General features: G+C 30.2%; 1 pseudogene; it reads left to right on the top strand.

Moving 5' to 3' along the window:
• The first annotated feature begins 17,203 nt into the window (after positions 1–17,203).
• LOC148206898 (dehydration-responsive element-binding protein 1B pseudogene) lies at positions 17,204–18,352 on the top strand (annotated as a pseudogene).

Below are 18,352 nucleotides of genomic sequence, written 5' to 3'. Positions count from 1 at the left end.
GTTTCAAATTATTCGGTTACCATTTGAAAAAAGTGAACTTAAATTTAATTTAATTCATAAAACTAACTTGTAGAATAATATTATGCATTCATATATATATATATATATATATATATATATATATATATATATATATATATAATAGGTTGATTCATAAAACTAACTTGTAGCATAATATTATGATAGGTGAAAAATGATGTATTATAATAGATTGATTCGGAAAATAATGTATTATGATAGGTGAAAAATTGTACGTCATAATACATTTAACATATTGTGATTGATAAAAATATTTACGTCATAATACACTACATATTATAACAGGTAAATAAATATACATCATAATATGTTTTGTCATATTATGACTAATAAATGAATAATAAATTGTGCATATTATGATTGGTTATAAAAATTACGTGATAATATGTTCAAGCTATTATGACGTAAATTTCTGCTACGTCATAAAGTGTGCAGACCTACTATAAGACCCAGTATTATTATGTACGTCATAGTAGGTCATAAAATGTGATTTCTACAAAGAAAAGTATTTCTAACAAGTTTTTTTTAACAAACACATTTTTATGATTTATACTTTTAAATTACTTTAATATAACAAATTAACATTTATATTTCATTCACACACACATATATATATATATATATATATATATATATATTCTCTACGGATGTCATATAACAACGGTTATAAAGAGACTATAATAAAAAAATTTGATCGCCGACAATTTTATCTAATAACAATTGTTTTTTATCGTTGTTTTATGTATCATATGCTATAGTTAATTTTTAGCCATTATACTATTTACCTTACAATAACTATGCTTAATGAAACTATTAGCATATAATATACAATTCGATGGCTCTATTTACAACTTTGATCATAAAATGATGATTGTATACACATCCATCATTAAAAATCTAATGACGATGAACACATACAATGATGATTCTATATATATCCATCACTAAAAATCGTTAGTTTTAATGACCGTCCGAACAATGACCATTTTAAAATCATTATTATGAAATATTTTTAATCGTCATTAAAATTCTATTTCTCAGTGGTTGTTATGAGAGATTTTTAATTTTCATTAAAATTCTATTTTTCAATGGTGTAACTTTTTTATTTTAATAAAATTCTAAGAGATATAACTTATTTAATAAAAAAGTGTAACTTATTTATTGACTTAAACCTCAAAATTTTGAGTTTTCCATTCAATCGTAATAGTAATAGAGGTGAGTTTATTAAGAGTGGAGCTCCAAATAGAAAATTTGATTAAATTTTTTATTGCAAGACTTTGCCAAAAATTTGTTTATTTTTCTTCTTTCTTCATATCCACCCAACTAATAGAGGACTAGATTCTCTTCACCTTTCTCTTGTCAGAGTGAATTCACAGTATAAAGTTTTTTCTAGATGTAAACATATACTTCTTTCTATAAATTCTATTTCTTTCTCTTCATCATCTACGGAAAAGTGCATGCATGTAGGATTTGTTTGAGAAAAAAAGGATTTTTTTGTGCAATTAAGTATATATGGGATATTTGATGATTACAAAGTTTTGAAGTGATAGAAGAGTTTTAAAATTTCAATTTGACTTGTATACAATGAATGTTCCGAGTCGGGATCCTTGCATGTGAATAATATTTAGCTCATTTTAAAAGTTTGTTGAATTTTTGGGTTAGACGATTTATATTGTTGAATTTATGTATTTGGATTTGTTTTGTGATTAATTTAACTAAATTGAACTGTAAAACAGTAAATTATTCATAAAGTTAAATTAAATTGCTATATTAATTTAATTTAAAAAATGAGTTATCTATGAATGGATCTTTTTTAACTACATTGATTTATAGTTTATGAGACAGAAAATATTTTTGCGAGGACAATGATGACGTAGAAGAAGCACAGTTTGAGACTGTATATATACCCTCTCCCACCAAACTACAAATGAAATGGTTGGTGAATTTTTTTTATGTCTTTCAATGTAACAAGACACATAGTTTAGATTTAAAGATAATAATTTATTGTCCTGTTAACGCTATTTTTATCTTTTTAAATTACATATTTATCATATTAATAAAATATAATTCAAAAAATATTTTTAGGCCTGTTTTAAAATGTGTTTGATTAACTTTTCATCATTCAAAAATATTAAATTTTAATATTTTTACTTACATTTTAATGAATATATTAATACAAAATCTCATGCGAAAATGAAAAAAATTCCGTCCAATGGACAGCTCTAATAAATAAAAGAAAAAAACATTTAGAATGTGGTTATATGTTGGAACATGTGTATGGAAGAAAGGAGTTGTGAGGTTGTCGCGGAGGAATGGCAAGACCCGGTAATTAGAGGGAAACACAAGGGTGAGATTATTGAAGCAAAACAGCCAGTTCTACATTTGTTGCGACCTAACTTCCTCTCTCTACCTTCAAACTTTCCGACGTAAGAAACAACACGACAAAACCATCTCGTTGCTGCTAGCTGCTTACTTTTACTTCTTCCACCTGTATATAAATATATTTGCACGTAAGGCTCTTCATCCAACCCATCCTTCTCTTTCTCTCTTTTTCTCGGAAACGTTACTAACTGCGATGGCAAAGAATGTGGGGATTCTCGCTATTGACATCTATTTCCCTCCTACTTGTATTCAACAGGTAAACGCATCTATATTTCAATCTTAATTTCACTTTTATATTTTCCTTAATCCCATCATTTACACACAACTCATCACGCGCGTGTTTGTTTTCTCACGATTAACGAATAATAAGGAAACTGTCACAGAAGTTCAGTACAGGAATTAATTTTGTTTACCGATTTTTGCTCATGATTGAATAATGAAGATCGTCTCATGAACGTTAGTTGTTTGTAGTTTTCAGTAGCCAATTGCACAAGGGCCTCACAAAATTGTTATGCGTTTTTCTTATCACTATTGAAAAGGACTGGGCCTTACTGAGCCATGATTTCTAGTTTTCATATATTGTGTTCTGTGACTCACATAACATAACTCTGTTTTCTGCGGGAAAAATCGTGAGATCTTCTTAAATTTTATCGTAATCCAAATTATGGCGTGTTCGGTTCTCCATTTGTCGGCAGCAGAAGGGAAGGGAAAGAACATGACTTGTTGTTGTAGATTATTATGGCTTATACGATACGCATCCATTTGTTTTGTTATCTTGCTGATGTAAATTGAAGTTCTCCACACTTTTTGTCTGTTTCCTTTATAGTAATGTTTTCACTTCTTCACTTGTGCAGGAAGTGCTGGAGACTCATGATGGTGCCAGTAAAGGGAAATACACTATTGGACTTGGTCAAGATTGCATGGCGTTTTGTACAGAAGTAGAAGATGTCATTTCGATGAGGTTTCTGCTTTGGATTTTATAATCTTTATAGTTTAATTATGCCTATAGTATAGATATTAGATGCTTATTCTGTTTGGACTTGCCATTGTATATAATCACTATTGAAGCTTCCTCAGTAAGAGATTTAATGTGAGGAGAGACACGACAAACATGTATAACAATAATGACATGAAGAAATATACATGCACAGTTGGGAACAAGCAGCATCTGGGGAGGGCTAAAACAAACGTAGGAATAAGACCTAAAGGAAACTCAGATTTTTGAGACATAAAGCCATTAGTACTAAAAAAAGTTTGAGACCTTTTTTTTGGAGATTTAAAGTAATTAGTAGTAAAAAACAAATTTTTTGAGTCTTTTTCTCTTAGAGGGCTTAAGCAAAAGCTTTATCTACTTAGACCTTGAGCCGGCTCCGGTTGGGAAGCCATCGCATACCCGTGCCCTCTTTCTTCCTCTGCTTGCATCTTATGTTTATATGTGTGTGAATTGCTTAGGGTCTCGTTGCTCAGATTTCTGTAAATGGTGAAGTGAAGTAACTTATTGTGGCATGTGGAGTCAGTTACAGAAACTGATAATGTGAATTAGTGTTCTGGTAAATCCTATCGACGATGAAAGTCTTCCCAAAAGTTTTCAGGAAAAATGAATGTTTGGACCCTTTTANTTATATAACATACATATTGGTCCTACAATTTCTTACATAGGGGAATAAAAAGAGGAAAAAGGACTTTAAACAGTATGTTGTTTTTATTTATTACTATCCGAGATAAATGTAATTGTTGATAACAGTATGGAAAATGGAAATATTCTTTTAACATATTTTTTTATAACAATGTAATAATTTGTGATTAATTCATTTCAAATATATAAACTAATAAAATAATGACAAATAATTTATTATCAAAATATTATTAAAAAAATTTGTTAATTAACATATCATAATCCTAACTGTATCCCTCTTTCTTACATAATAACAATATCTCCTTTCATATTCTTCTACCAATTAAGTTGGCCAAGGATATAATATTACTGTATAATTAAGAATGCCCTGAATTTAGGCACACTGAGTTAATAAAGTACATTCTATTATGTTGAAACCAGCTAAATGTTTGCATTCTATTATAAAACACACTATTAATTGTTAGTTATAACATTTAGCACTCTTAAAATAATTAGTGTGCTGTTATTTATTAATTAACTTCGGGACTGAGTTTTGCTTATTAAGTTTATAAAAGAAACTTAGCATCTATCAGCTAGGAACTTGAGGTAATACATTCGAGTCTCATTCAAGAGTGACTCATATTTAAGTTGGAAAATAATGGAATGTTTATGTATTTGTGTTATATCTAAATTTAGCACGTAATAAAAAGGAACGAAGTAAAAAACTTGACGAAGATTGAAATAGAACCATCTTGTGAATAAGACATTATAATAAAAGTTCTAAATATAATTATCTTCCTATTTAGTTACAATTATATATAGTTATATATAGAATCGTCATACATATTAGACATCATTCTCTCCACTCTCTCTTTATATGTGGTTTAATTTTCTTCTATTGTCTTTCATGTACAGTACTGTAGTGTTGTTCTTTCTAGTCTTTGGCGAATTAATAATCTATTAACACATGAGTTTGGTTTTTTTTATCATCAGAAAAAAAAATTATAAATGTGAATATGTTCTTGGAGTACATCAATCTATATACAAGAAAGTTTAGTGCACAATTGCACTATAAAGAAACTGCACATTAAAAAAAAAGACAAAGATGGTATTCCATTCAAAATATTCCTACAAATGTCTATCCAAAGTAATTTAAGAGAAGATTATTAAAAAGACATAATCTGGGGAAATTTTGAGACAAGAAATTGAACATCGTCTTTGTCTCTTTTGTTGTTCTTTATTGGTCCTGTGTAACTTCCTATTTTCTTGTATGTTGTCCCAAATATGAGTGTGAGCCCGATTTCTATACTGAACATCAAAATTAAAACACAAATTAAAACACCAACAACAATCAATACTCTTTTTCTATACATTATGTATATTAAAAGCAAATCAAAAGAATTCAAAATTTGTTCCTGATACATCTACTCTATTATTTCATACGTAGCCATGTAACTAATTTTATAATTTGAGAAATGGACAATAGCATAGGAATGTATATGGAATGTCATACAAAAATAGTAGGATCATCTCCCACCCATATAGTTTTATATTGCTTCTGCCTAAGCATTTGGCAAGAAACACATTAACCCTTCACTTTTGTATGCTTATAATGCATGTCACCAGTAAGAAAATGAGAATTCGCATATTTATATTTGTTTCTAATCCATGCTCAAGCTTTCAATTGAGCGATTCCGAATGTTTTCTCCTCATCAACTCTGACACTCCTAAACAACACATTATTTCTATGATGTCATATATATGCATTTCATTATTGTCATCGATATAATTTTCTAGAGAATGTTTCCATTATTATTTATCTGGCACATGTAAAACTAATGGAATGTTATATTATATAATTATATTGAATTGTGTTAAGACCTATCAACCTATTACATAGGTTCCAAACTGTGTTAGACACCTTATAATTTTAAAACAAATGTCTCCATATGAAGGTTAACCCTAGTTGCAATTCTATTGTGACCCATTCTCCATATGTTTTACATTAAGGATTACATTTGTTCTCTATAATTGAAAAAATTCATGTTTTCTCCCTTTGTTATTTTGTAATATTTTGTATTTAGATTTGATTGTATATCAATTTGTCTTCTCTCTTCCATATCCAATTGCCTAGATTCTGTGTTTTTGCACTATAAAAAACAAGTATTATTGACAGTTAAATCTGTCGAAAATGTCAAGAATCCGTTGATAATGACTTTTTTTAACAAGCCAAAATTTGTTGCTGATAGTGCAGTCGTTAACATTTATCGACGAAATTTTATATTTGTCAGTAATTACCAAAAGAAGAATTATTGGTAATTTATAGGAAAAATTCGTTGATAATAATTGGAAAAAAATCCTTCGGTAAATACCGAGATTTGCTTCATCTTCTTCCTCTCTCTCCTACTTCTTCTTTTAGCTTTCCCAATCCAAAAAAACCAACACATTTCATCCAACAGAGAAGAGAAAACCCACGAGAAACATGAAAACCAGATTGAAGATTTTAATTAGAATACATCGGCACGACAACAGTGGAGGCTTCTTATTTCCAGGAAGCGGAACTCTTGCAATAATGGTGACCTCGTCGCAGTGGCTAGCCAATCCAGAGCTCGTGTTGTTGGTCTCTTAATCATACGATCTGGTTCATCATCTGTGGTGGAGCGAGTGACTCTTCATCGCAGTAAGATGTCTCTTCTGGAGTCGCGGTAGGTCTGGCTCGTGGTGTGTCTCTTTAACAATAATGATTTTGAAAGTGACAATAACTTCAACTGTGTCTCGTTGAAGGTTCATAATTCTACAACGCACTTGTGGTTTGGTGATTCATGATGGGAGCACATGTAGTTCGCGAACTAAAGTTTTCCATAGGAAAGTGAGATAATTAATGGGGTGGCTCACATAGGAAAAGATAGTGACACTAGTACACAAACAGGAAATGGCACCGGTTGCTTTGGTTTATAGGCACCGGTTCTATAACCGAGGCATATTCAGACGAGGTAAAAAGGGGTACGTTTTATGCCTCGGTTTTAAACCGGTTCAATAAAAATGGGATTATGCCTCGGTTTTTTACTTAACCGAGGTAGTAACGTATTTTTTTTTCAACAATTCTGATTCACATGGAACGATCCCCAAACTGGTAAACATCCATCCTCATCTCCTTAACATTCTTTGTTGACCACTGCTACCTTCAAGCTTTCCTTCCTAATTACCACGCTGTTCAGTTCTAATCACCACGCTGTTCAGTTCTCCGGTCAGAAATACCTTCAAGCTTTCCTTCCTAATCACCACGCTGTTCAGTTCTCCGGTCAGAAAGAAAAGTAGCACTTTTCCCTTCTTCCTTGGACGGTCGTGCCCGTGCACTTCACCCTCAAACCCAAACCCTCAAACACCCAAATCCCAACCTCAAAGAACCGCTGGATCCCCCTCCCTGCCCTCGACGGGAACCGTAAGAAGGCACGCCCTCAAGAACCGCAAGAGCCTCTCAAGAACCGAACCGCCTCTCATGAACCAGTAGCAAAACTCTGAAAAGGCCAATTAAAATTCTAATCCAGCAAAACAATCATTCATACACAGATTCATACACAGTCCAAGTAAAAAAAAATTAACAGGGAGAGACGAGAATGAGGAAGCGGAGCGAGATCGCGTCCGGTGGCGGAGTGAGATCGCGTCCGGAGGCGGAGTGAGATCGCGTCCGGTGGCGGTTCCGACTGCTCTTGGGTTTGATGGATCGAGGCAGAAAGAGAGAAAAAAGAAGATGGAGTTTGAACCCTTTCAGAAACGTCACTGCTGCAGAAACGCCATCGCAGCAGGACGCCTTCGCCGCCACAACGTCGCCACCCCGCACTCGACTGTGGGCTTCGTCGCTCCCCAATGGATGAAGCTGGTGACGAGAGGCTCGCCCGGATGAACCACGCCGCCAATAACCAGAGGGAGCTCGACAGATCTGGATGCAGCGAGGAGGAAGCAGCAGCTTGGATGCAGCGAGAGAGAAGAAAAGTCGAGAACTTTTTTGGATCTGGATGCAGCGAGAGAGAAGATGCAACGGAGAGAAGAAAGTGGAGACTTTAACCGTGCAGCAGAGGGAAGAAAGTGGAGACCTTTAACCGTGCAACAGAGAGAAGAAAGTCGAGACCTTTAATCTTTTTTGGAGCTTGGATGCAGTAGAGAGAAGAAAATTAGTACGCAGGTAACTGAAATTGACTATAAGGCACCGGTTGCTGGCCACCCGAGGCAGTAAAGCCTTCTAATTGACTATATGGCACCGGTTGCTGGCCACCCGAGGCAGTAAAGCCTTCTAATTGACTATATGACACCGGTTGCTGGTCACCCGAGGCAGTAAAGCCTTCTAAAAAAGCTGTCACTCTGAATTGCAATGTTCGAAGCAAGAGTATACGCTTCGGTTTTTGTGTGACCCGAGGCAGTATCACCCTTCCACCACGGGTTACAATTTAACAGACGCGTATAATTTTTTAAGCTTCGGTTCTAACATAACCGAAGCATATACGGCGCTTTCGTAACTGCTTTTTTTACTAGTGTGAGTGAAAAATTTGTTGCTCGTTTTTTCGACAGAAAATCCATCATAAATAAAATATGTTTTGCTGACATATTTTATTGATGAAATAGATTTGTTGATAGAGTTCGTCGATAATTAAAATTTCAAAAATTTGTATTTTTATAGTGTTGGTGAATACCTTATCAAGTCATTTCTCAATTATTCAACCTGAGGCAACTACTAATCAAACCATTCCTTCTTCCACTTTTATTATAACCGAAACCAAAATTCCACTCTTTTTTTTTAGCATTATAGTACAATCAAAATCTAATGTTTGAAACAACAGCTATTAATTCAATCTTAATAAAACAATCCAATTTATGTAATGCAAAAACAATCCAATTTATGTAATACAAAAACAATCCACTTATTAACTATTTCATTTACGGACAGTTCATAAAAGTAATATTTTTGAAATAGTTATTATTATTTTCAAAATATTTTAAAATTAATAATTCACAAATTATATAAATAATTAGAGTTTGAGTGTCTCATTTAAGGTTGAGACAAAGATGTCGTGATGATATAGGTAGAGCCAACAATGTCTTGATCGAAAATTAAGACAATAATGTTTTACAGACAAAGGCAACGATATTGTAATGGAGAAAAAGTAATCACGGACTTAAGTTCATGATGTCGTGACCAAAATTTAATTGTTAGTTTTAATCCATTAAATTAGTATTGTCAAAATAGATTGGAACTTGTGACCTAATTCAACTCATCACAGATTTGGGTCAAGTTAAGTTAAAAAATGAAATTTTAATATGGGTTAAATTTGAGTTCGATCCACTAAGAACTTGACTCATTTTTTTAAATTCATGATAAATTAGGTTTGCTCGTCAATCCACCTGATTTTGTTTTTGTGCTTACTTTTAAATTATATTTAGAGTTTAAGGTGATTTTGGATTATATTATATATTTTTTTATTTTTGAATTGCTTTAGAATTTAACATAATTTTGGATTAAAATTTATTTAAATTTGAATTAGAAAAAAATTGTTTTTGGAATTGAAAGAAAAAAACTTATAATTAAGTAAGATAGTAAGCCAATTCATTTAACTCACTAATTCATGGTGTGTTGAGTTTGATTTTTTTTCACTAGTTAATAAATGGGTTTGGTTGAATTGATTCATTAAGTAGTTAAATGTGATTATGAGATCGAATGTAGTTGGGTGGTCTATTTTGACAACACTACAATAAATATTTTTAAAAGGACCGGTGAATTTTTAAAATTAGGGAACGAGTCATTAAATACTAGTAAACTGCATAAATGAATTTCATCCGTAAATCTTTTTGTTTTTCTATAATAGATAGTTTGCTGAATTCAGTTTCGAATGATTAGATAAATGAATGGATTTTGTATATCTGAATATAAGATTATGTACATGCTACACGGAAATACCAGATGATTATGGACCGTGTAATACTAAGTGTCAAATACTCCGGTGAAAGCTTCTGATAGGTTTAGCATAGCAGAGATATAAAGAGTGTTTCATCATACACCAGCATGATTGCAACAATTTCCATGTCTACAGTATCAAACATTTAATTAAATGAAAACATCCAACCAATATAAATGTGCACGCACTGGTCCAGTAGGGTTTATGAGTCAACAGTCATGAAATATGCCGGACGAAGAACGAAAAGATTGAACAAGTCGGTCGTGAAAAACACCGTGAGGTTTATACAGACAAACATAATCTTCAATGTCGTGTGCTGTTGTTTACGTGGAGTGAATCTATTGATCGAAAAGGGAATACTGACATTGATTTTTTTGTCTGTGAGGAAATACATTTTTGAGTGATGTGCAGAAATTTCAGCAGCAAACTTTGAAAATAAGAAGCAAAAGATTTTGACTACAGTAGCCACATAAATGGCCGACATCTTTGTTAGAGACCCCACGTCTCTTTCCCTTCATTACTCCAACTCTATTTATATCTATGGAGTTTATGTGTGTCATATATATATATATATATATATACATGTTTAATATCTCCGTCAAGCCACAGATTTTGTCAAAAAGATAAACTGAAAGACATGAAGGGATTCAGCTGGGCCATTGTCAAGCCAGTTGATGCATGTCAGAAGGTGGATTTGAATATTGAAATTTGAAACACGATCCTTACGCGACCGTTTCTACCACCTTTTGTTTCTTCCTTTTCGTACTCTCAGTTTTCAACATTTGATATTGCGGCATGGCACATAATATTTTTTGTCATATTTTTACCTTTTTATTCAATATAAGCATTTCAGGATCTCAAAAATTTGCTGGTATGGTGGGGATTATCTTTTATTTATATGTTTTCGGGTTTTCTAATATATGTGAGTTTAGTGTTATTACTTATATCATCTTAAAATATAATTCATATTCCAATATATAAATTGATATTATTTTTAATTTATGTTGGATTTTGAATTTTGCAACATCTCTTCATTTCTTTATGAATTGTCTTAGAAAAATATGTTTTTTGCACGTGACATCTAGATTTTCTTTTTAACAGTACGAACATATAAATACTGTTATATATATTGTAGATGAAACAAAATAAAATTTAATAACGAACAAAGTAGTTATAGTGCGCGTAAGTTGAGTGTTCAGTTCCTAAATGTTTTTTAAAAGGGGCATCCTGCGAGACATAATCATATTATTCCCTTTGACCAGATTTAATTGGTTAACTGTATGTGCTCAATTCACTTCCTCCTTCAACTTCAAAATAAGTTATCATTTCTTGCTTCTTTTCTTTTTTACTGTTGCTGCATCTAATCATCTTATGATTTTGGTTTTGAAAAGTAAAAGAGAAGAAAAAAACATCAAAAGAATGACAATAAGAGAGAAAATTGGTGCAAAACAAAATGTTTTTTAAGGTAATTATAGTAAGAACAAAAATATTCTTTTTTACCTAATCGTGTAGAAAGTAGAAGGAAAAAACTTGTATATATTACATTTTACCCTTGTCCAGAAACCAATTATTAAATAAGTGTTATAAAATTACTATATATTTTTCGTTTTGCCGAGCAAAACAATAATTGAAAACTTTTCTTTTTGTGACAATAAAGAGTGTCACATAGTCATCTCAAAAGCAACTCAAGTTATATCAAATACTTCAATAACTGTATTAAAGGTGTTGGTCCACACTTTTTCACAAATCCTTAAAATAAAGTTTGCTAAAAGATTTAAGTCGACTAATTTGAATCTCATGACCGAAAGAAAAAAAACGTCATATATAGTTAAAATCTTGATGTCAAGTCCCGTCAAAAACTTAAAAGAAAAATGTAAAATGATTGAATAATATGTATAAAGTTTTACATCCTAAGTTCAACTTACATGGATTTCCATTGGAGGTCACAACAAAACTTAAAAACATTAAAATCATATAAGGAGTGTTTCGGGATGGGTCTAGATCAACTGTCCAAATTTGATGTTTAAAATTAGTTTGAAGTCTAAATTTTTTTCATAACTGTTTATCCAAACTTTTTGAAAATATTAATTAATATAGTAAATATAGATCACTTATCTATTTATTTTAAATATATATTTATAAATTTTAAAGTGAATTTTTTATTAATATCAGTTTAATTACAATTTAATTATAAATAATATACTTTATTTCTAAATTAATAACATTAAAATTAATTGATCTGACTCTTAATCCATCATTTTATTTCCGTAACTATTTAATTTAAAAGATGACTCACATAAGTCTAAATAAAGACTGATTATCCAATATGTGTGACTCACTATATACTGTATGATTAATACTGTACAAAGAAAATAAAGATTTCATATATCTAAAAATACCACAAAGAAAACATTCTATATTTTATGTTGTGTGTAATGTGATTCTTCTGCAATACAAATTTAATGACGTTTGTACAAATCATGGGAATTTGTGTAGGGCTACATAATGCTAAATCTTGTGCAGTGTGATTTAAAAAAACATATATATATATATATATTAACTAATTTCTTTCATAAATATTTTAAAAGAAGAAAAATATAAAAAATTGTATTAATTAAATTAACTTATTTAGAAGTTAACTACTCGGTTCTACTAATTTCTTTAAATATTTTATTAATTAATTGACATCTTTTATTGGATCCAAATTATCATTATTGGTAAATTATTTTATTATAGTTAATAATTAAAACTTGTTTTTGTAAGAATTAATGGTCTTATATTTAATCCATTACGTGTTGTATTATTATTGACAATCTAAATAGATCAATATTACTCGTTTATTACTTATGTTGTATATGTTGACAGTGTTATCAAATCGAATTAAAATTCATGGGTTAATTTGATTTTTACAGATTTGAGTCAGATAAAATTTAAAAATAATTACAAATTTTAATATAGACTAAAACGGAACCCGACTCGTTAAGTTTTGATGAGTTTTAAATTTTTAATAGTTTTAAATTTTTAGGGAGAATTGCATAAATAAGAAAATTAAGAAGTAAATTTAACCAATAATTGAAGAAATAAAAAGGATAAATAATTGGTCCAGAAAAAACATTAATTTTTTTCAAACTTAAAATCCGTGGACTCTATGGACATGTGATCATATTAAAACAGTGTTTTGATCGCTCTTCCGGTTTGTAGAAGGCCTTCTCAATAGGAGAAGAAAATCTATATGCAAAGACTTTATGACACTTAAATTAACAAAAGAATAAAGAGAATGAGTTTATGAACGAAGTATTCTTCAAAAAAAAATACTAGTTGTACTTATATCATTATATGATTAACCTGTATCATGAATTTATATTTCTATCAAAATAATATTTATTTAAAAATATAATAACAATATAATAAATAGTAATAAAATGATAAATAATAACCGTATTAAATTATCGAGATTTAATTATACATAAGTTAAAAAAAATCATATTGAGTCGAACTTTTTAATATGCATAGACGAACGGGTTCTAATGTTAATATTTTTTAACAAACACATGTAGCAATAATTAAACACTAAACACATCTCAATTATATTAATAATTAATAAGATTCAAATAAAACTGAAGTTATTATATTAAAATGATAATTTTTCCTATTTACTAAAAATGGAATATATTACTTTTTTTGGACGGATTAATTATTTAAAAAAAAAAACTAACCTGTATACTTTAATATTAAATATTTTAAGATGAGACCAAATCTAAAAAACATTTAAGAAAAAATAAATTAGATTTTAAAATTGGTTCGTTTTAAAAGTTTAGCAAAGTGGGCCTAAAATGGACCACCACATTTCTACACTCTCGGCCTCGGGCTTGGTGTCGATGCATAATAACGAATTGGACCCTAAAAATGGGTTAGGAAACCCAAGAAGTTGACCCACAAAATTATCCTAAAATTCAACATATTATTTAGTGAGTTCTTTCAATTGTTTTAATTCCTGTGTAAGAATTCTGGATTGAAGGTGCAAAAATGTTTCAAAATAAAAATTCACAAAATTCTATCATTTGCTTCATTCTGTCAAAAATAGATTGTGCGCATTATATTTTGCCAAAAGTTATTTTGACATCCTTTTTAAGAATATATATGTTTGATACACCTTTTCAATAATAATAATAATAATAATATATTATAATTTTAAATTAAAAATAATATAAATATAATTAAAATATTATTAATTTTGATTGTTAAATGAGTGTATCTTGTTGTTTTAGTTGTCAAAGTATAACCACTCTTATATCATGTAACACGGAAGAAAAAAAGCCCCACAACAATTTGCGAAATGGTTTGGAAATTTGAGAATTTTAGTACCCCTCTATGTAATGTGAATGAAGCTATTTTATAATGGTCCAAAGAAATAAACGTGCTCTCTCCAAATTTCCTTCAATGATCCTAATCATGTAAACTTCCATTTCTTTTCTTAAGAATCACATAATATTATTTTATTAAATATATAACTTCTAAATTCTAAAAGTCTTGAAAAGTTAATCTTTTCATTTTTTTAATGAATAAAAATGAAAAACCTTTTAAATATATATTAATTTTTTATTATAAATACTTTTATTTTCAATAATATTTTTTATTTGTTTTACGAGACCAAATATTTTTTAAAAGTTGTAATTTTAAATTTGTATAGTCAGTTGGACAAAACTAAATATACTAAAATATGGTTAAAAAAACTAAATTATTAGAATAATAATTAAACTATACTCTCTCAGAGATCAGTTTTAAAAACCTGAACTTGTATGAATTAATTGCTAATTGAAGTGTTCCTCTTATTTCTTTTTTAATTGTTCCCTTTGTCTTTTACATTCTACTGTCACTTTTTTATTTTATCTATATAAAAAAAAAAATTTATATAATTAAAAATTAAAATTTTTAAAAATTTAAATATAACTTAAAATTTTTAAATATCTTTCAATTGCTTAATTGAAGAGTACAAATAATTTATATATTATAGAATTTTATAATCAAATTCTTTTTTTTTAATGCCTTACCTTCGATCTCAAGCAATTAATTTACCAATTTTTTCATAGTTGTATTTCTCTAACCAAATCACAACAATGATGAGTTATTTTTGTTTTTAAATTATACAATTTAAAATTTATTCTTTTACTTTCTAAAATATATAATTTTAGATTATATAATCAGAAAGTAAAAAATAACTTTTTAAATTTGTGTATTTTATTTTTAAATTACATAAAATGACAAAGTAATAATTTTATACTTATAAAAATGTAGACTTTATGAACATGAAAACTATAGATATTTAACAAACAAATAAGGTAAGTGGTTGAAAATAAAAAGACTCAGTCTCATATTTTAAACTTTTTTTACTCAAGAAGTTAAGAGCATTACTTATATCAATAAAATGAAACTGTTAAAACTTTAAGTGACGTAATGGGAGGAGTTAGTCATTCTCGTATTTAGTGTAGTATAAGAGTGTGAATTAACGTAATTAGTAGTTATCGTAGTTGTCTAAGGTATAAAACAGTGGAATTACTTGTTTGCATACAAGAATGATGGTTGAAAGGAATATATTTTTCTATATTTTTTTTATGAAAATTCTAAACAACTTGATATATTTGAGCAATATGAGTTTATATGAAAAATTTATACATTTTTTAATTTATAGTTTAAGTTTTCAAAAATTATGAAATATTTTATTTTATTTTTGTAAATATAACATCTCATGATGAAATTGGACCTTCAAATGTTATTAGTTTGGATGATTAAAGATTTGTTGATAATTAATATTTTATAATACAAGCTATATTTGAAGATGTATTAATTTTTTGAATCTTTTTGTTTGCGGAGAGGACCTATACTCTCGAGCAACAATAAATATTTTCTATCTACTTAGTTTTATGTATTTTATTTTTGTTTATGCAGAACTCATAGTATGAATGAAGTGAATAAATACTGTCTCTTTTAATTTTTCAATTCAAAAATATTGCAGGTTCAAAATTAGTGTAATTTGATTCAAAATTAGTATAATATGTTCAAAATTAGTGTAACTCAGTTCAAAAAATAATATAATTGGCTTCAAAAATAGATAATTCAGTTCAAAAATAATTAAAATACATAATAATTCAGTTATTTCAGTGCAATTTAATATAGTGTAATTTAATAGAAAAAAAAAGTTTAATTTAATTTGTATAAACCAATATTTAATTCACATCAATCAAATTATTTTTAGCTTATTGTAGGTTTTAACAGTTTAGTTAATTTTATTCATATGATGAACAATTTTCTAATCGATGGCATAACATTTAAATTCATTGCTTAAGTTAGCATATAATTGTTTATACAACATGGGTATATATATGTTTACCATTGACATGACGTAATTCTAATTGAACTTAAGTTTAACATGATTTTGTTCATATTAAGTCAGAACTTAGATTGATTAAATAGTTTTCAAATTTAGATTTTTTTTGTTGAATTTAGTAGGTGTTGTATTTTCAAAATATATTTATGAACACTGGTCAAATATGTTTTAAAATATATTCAAATGATTTTTAAAATATTAACATAAGTGTATATTGTTAATGATTAGTAGAAGACAGAGAAAAAAATATTAAAATAATTTTCATGTATGCAGATACTATTTTAAATAATTTTTAAATTTTCATTTTTTAAATAGATTTTTCGTTTTATAAGTACATAATTCTTCTTTTGTTGGTATTTTGATTCGATGAAACTTTGTATATTGTAAACTTTTTTAACCTCATGGGTGTTTTTAACTCTGACCCATGTAAATGAGCCATAAGAACTATGTCAAATTGAGAGGTATACAAAATATCATGTTTTATTGTTTTACTGTGTGAAAACGGGTACTGTAAGTGTAAAATTGGAAACACGTATTGTACTCTGGTTCGCCAAACAGCCAAACGGTTCAAACAATTGGCGTTGATCGTATTATCTGAATCTGGTCATTGGTCACTGCAACTTTTAAGATGGTACAACCGGTCAAAGTGTTAACTTTCGCAGGTAGCAACAGATAATGACAATGTTGCGAACGTTACCAAGCGGAAAGAGCAACTGGCAAAAAAAACCCGTGTCCGTGTCTACATCGTAGCCACGTGCGTCAATTTCCTGACTTCCCAACCTCAAAAAGTTACTTATATTATATTCAACACCACTGCTAACATATAACATCCTCTGATTTATCAGTCAGTCAATTTCACAACTCAACCACCACTAAACCCAACCAATCCATTGCAAACATTTTTCCACAAATGAACGTTAATTCCACACAATCATTACCCCACTCCAACAACGGTTACTACTTTTGCTCCTCCCCGGAAACAAGCTCCTCTCCCAACGCCCTTCACTCCGACGATGAACTACATGCATTAGCGTCGGCGCGCCCCAAGAGACGTGCGGGGCGCCGAATCTTTAAGGAGACACGGCACCCCGTGTACCGGGGGGTGCGACAGAGGAAGAACAACAAGTGGGTCTGCGAAGTGCGTGTCCCCAATGACAAATCCACAAGGATTTGGCTCGGAACGTACCCAACCCCTGAGATGGCCGCACGCGCGCACGACGTTGCCGCGCTCGCCCTCCGAGGAAAGTCCGCTTGTCTCAACTTCGCCGACTCGGCGTGGCGGCTGCCCTTGCCGGCGTCTACAAATGCGAAGGAGATACGGCGAGTGGCGGCGGAGGCTGTTGTGGCGATTGCTGCGGAAGACAGTTGCGTCGAGCAATTAGAAAACGAGAATGTGAATCCCGTGGTTGACTGCGAAGTTAGCAGCTGTGGTGCCTGCACTGATGAAGATGGCAATAGTAGCAAAGTGCTGCGGGAGTTTGGTGATTTGGATGAGATAACAGTACCAGTTACATTAGGATTTGAAGACATGCATGAGTGGCTTCAGAACTTGGCGGATGAGCCTCTGAGATCTCCTTCTTTTTTAACGTATGTTAGGGACTGGACATCTCTTGAGGATGATGTTGAAATTTCTTTGTGGAGCTTCTCCTTCTGATGCGCATGCAATTATGCGTTTTGCTGTATGTAGTGTGTAGTTTTGTTTGTTTTCCTTTCGTTTTTAGTTCTTGTACATGATGACCAAGTTCTAGCAGGAACTAGACGATGCAGGCAGCTACCGGGAATGATCAAGTGTAAAACTCTGACTTTTTATCGCCTAGAATATTCAGTTTAAGTGTATCGTTTCCTTGTATAAATTCTTGTTTATAATTGATTCTTTTTATTGATTTTAGTTGAAATTATGGTATTTGTATTGCTGTTCAAATTATACTATTTGTATTTCTGAATTTTCTACATAGTTTTATAGTAATTTCATTGATCACTGTA

Source organism: Vigna umbellata, chromosome 1, assembly GCF_029865625.1.
Source record: "Vigna umbellata cultivar VRB3 chromosome 1, Vumbellata_1.0, whole genome shotgun sequence".
Lineage (NCBI taxonomy): Eukaryota > Viridiplantae > Streptophyta > Magnoliopsida > Fabales > Fabaceae > Vigna > Vigna umbellata.
This window is presented reverse-complemented; position numbering and strand designations above follow the sequence as displayed.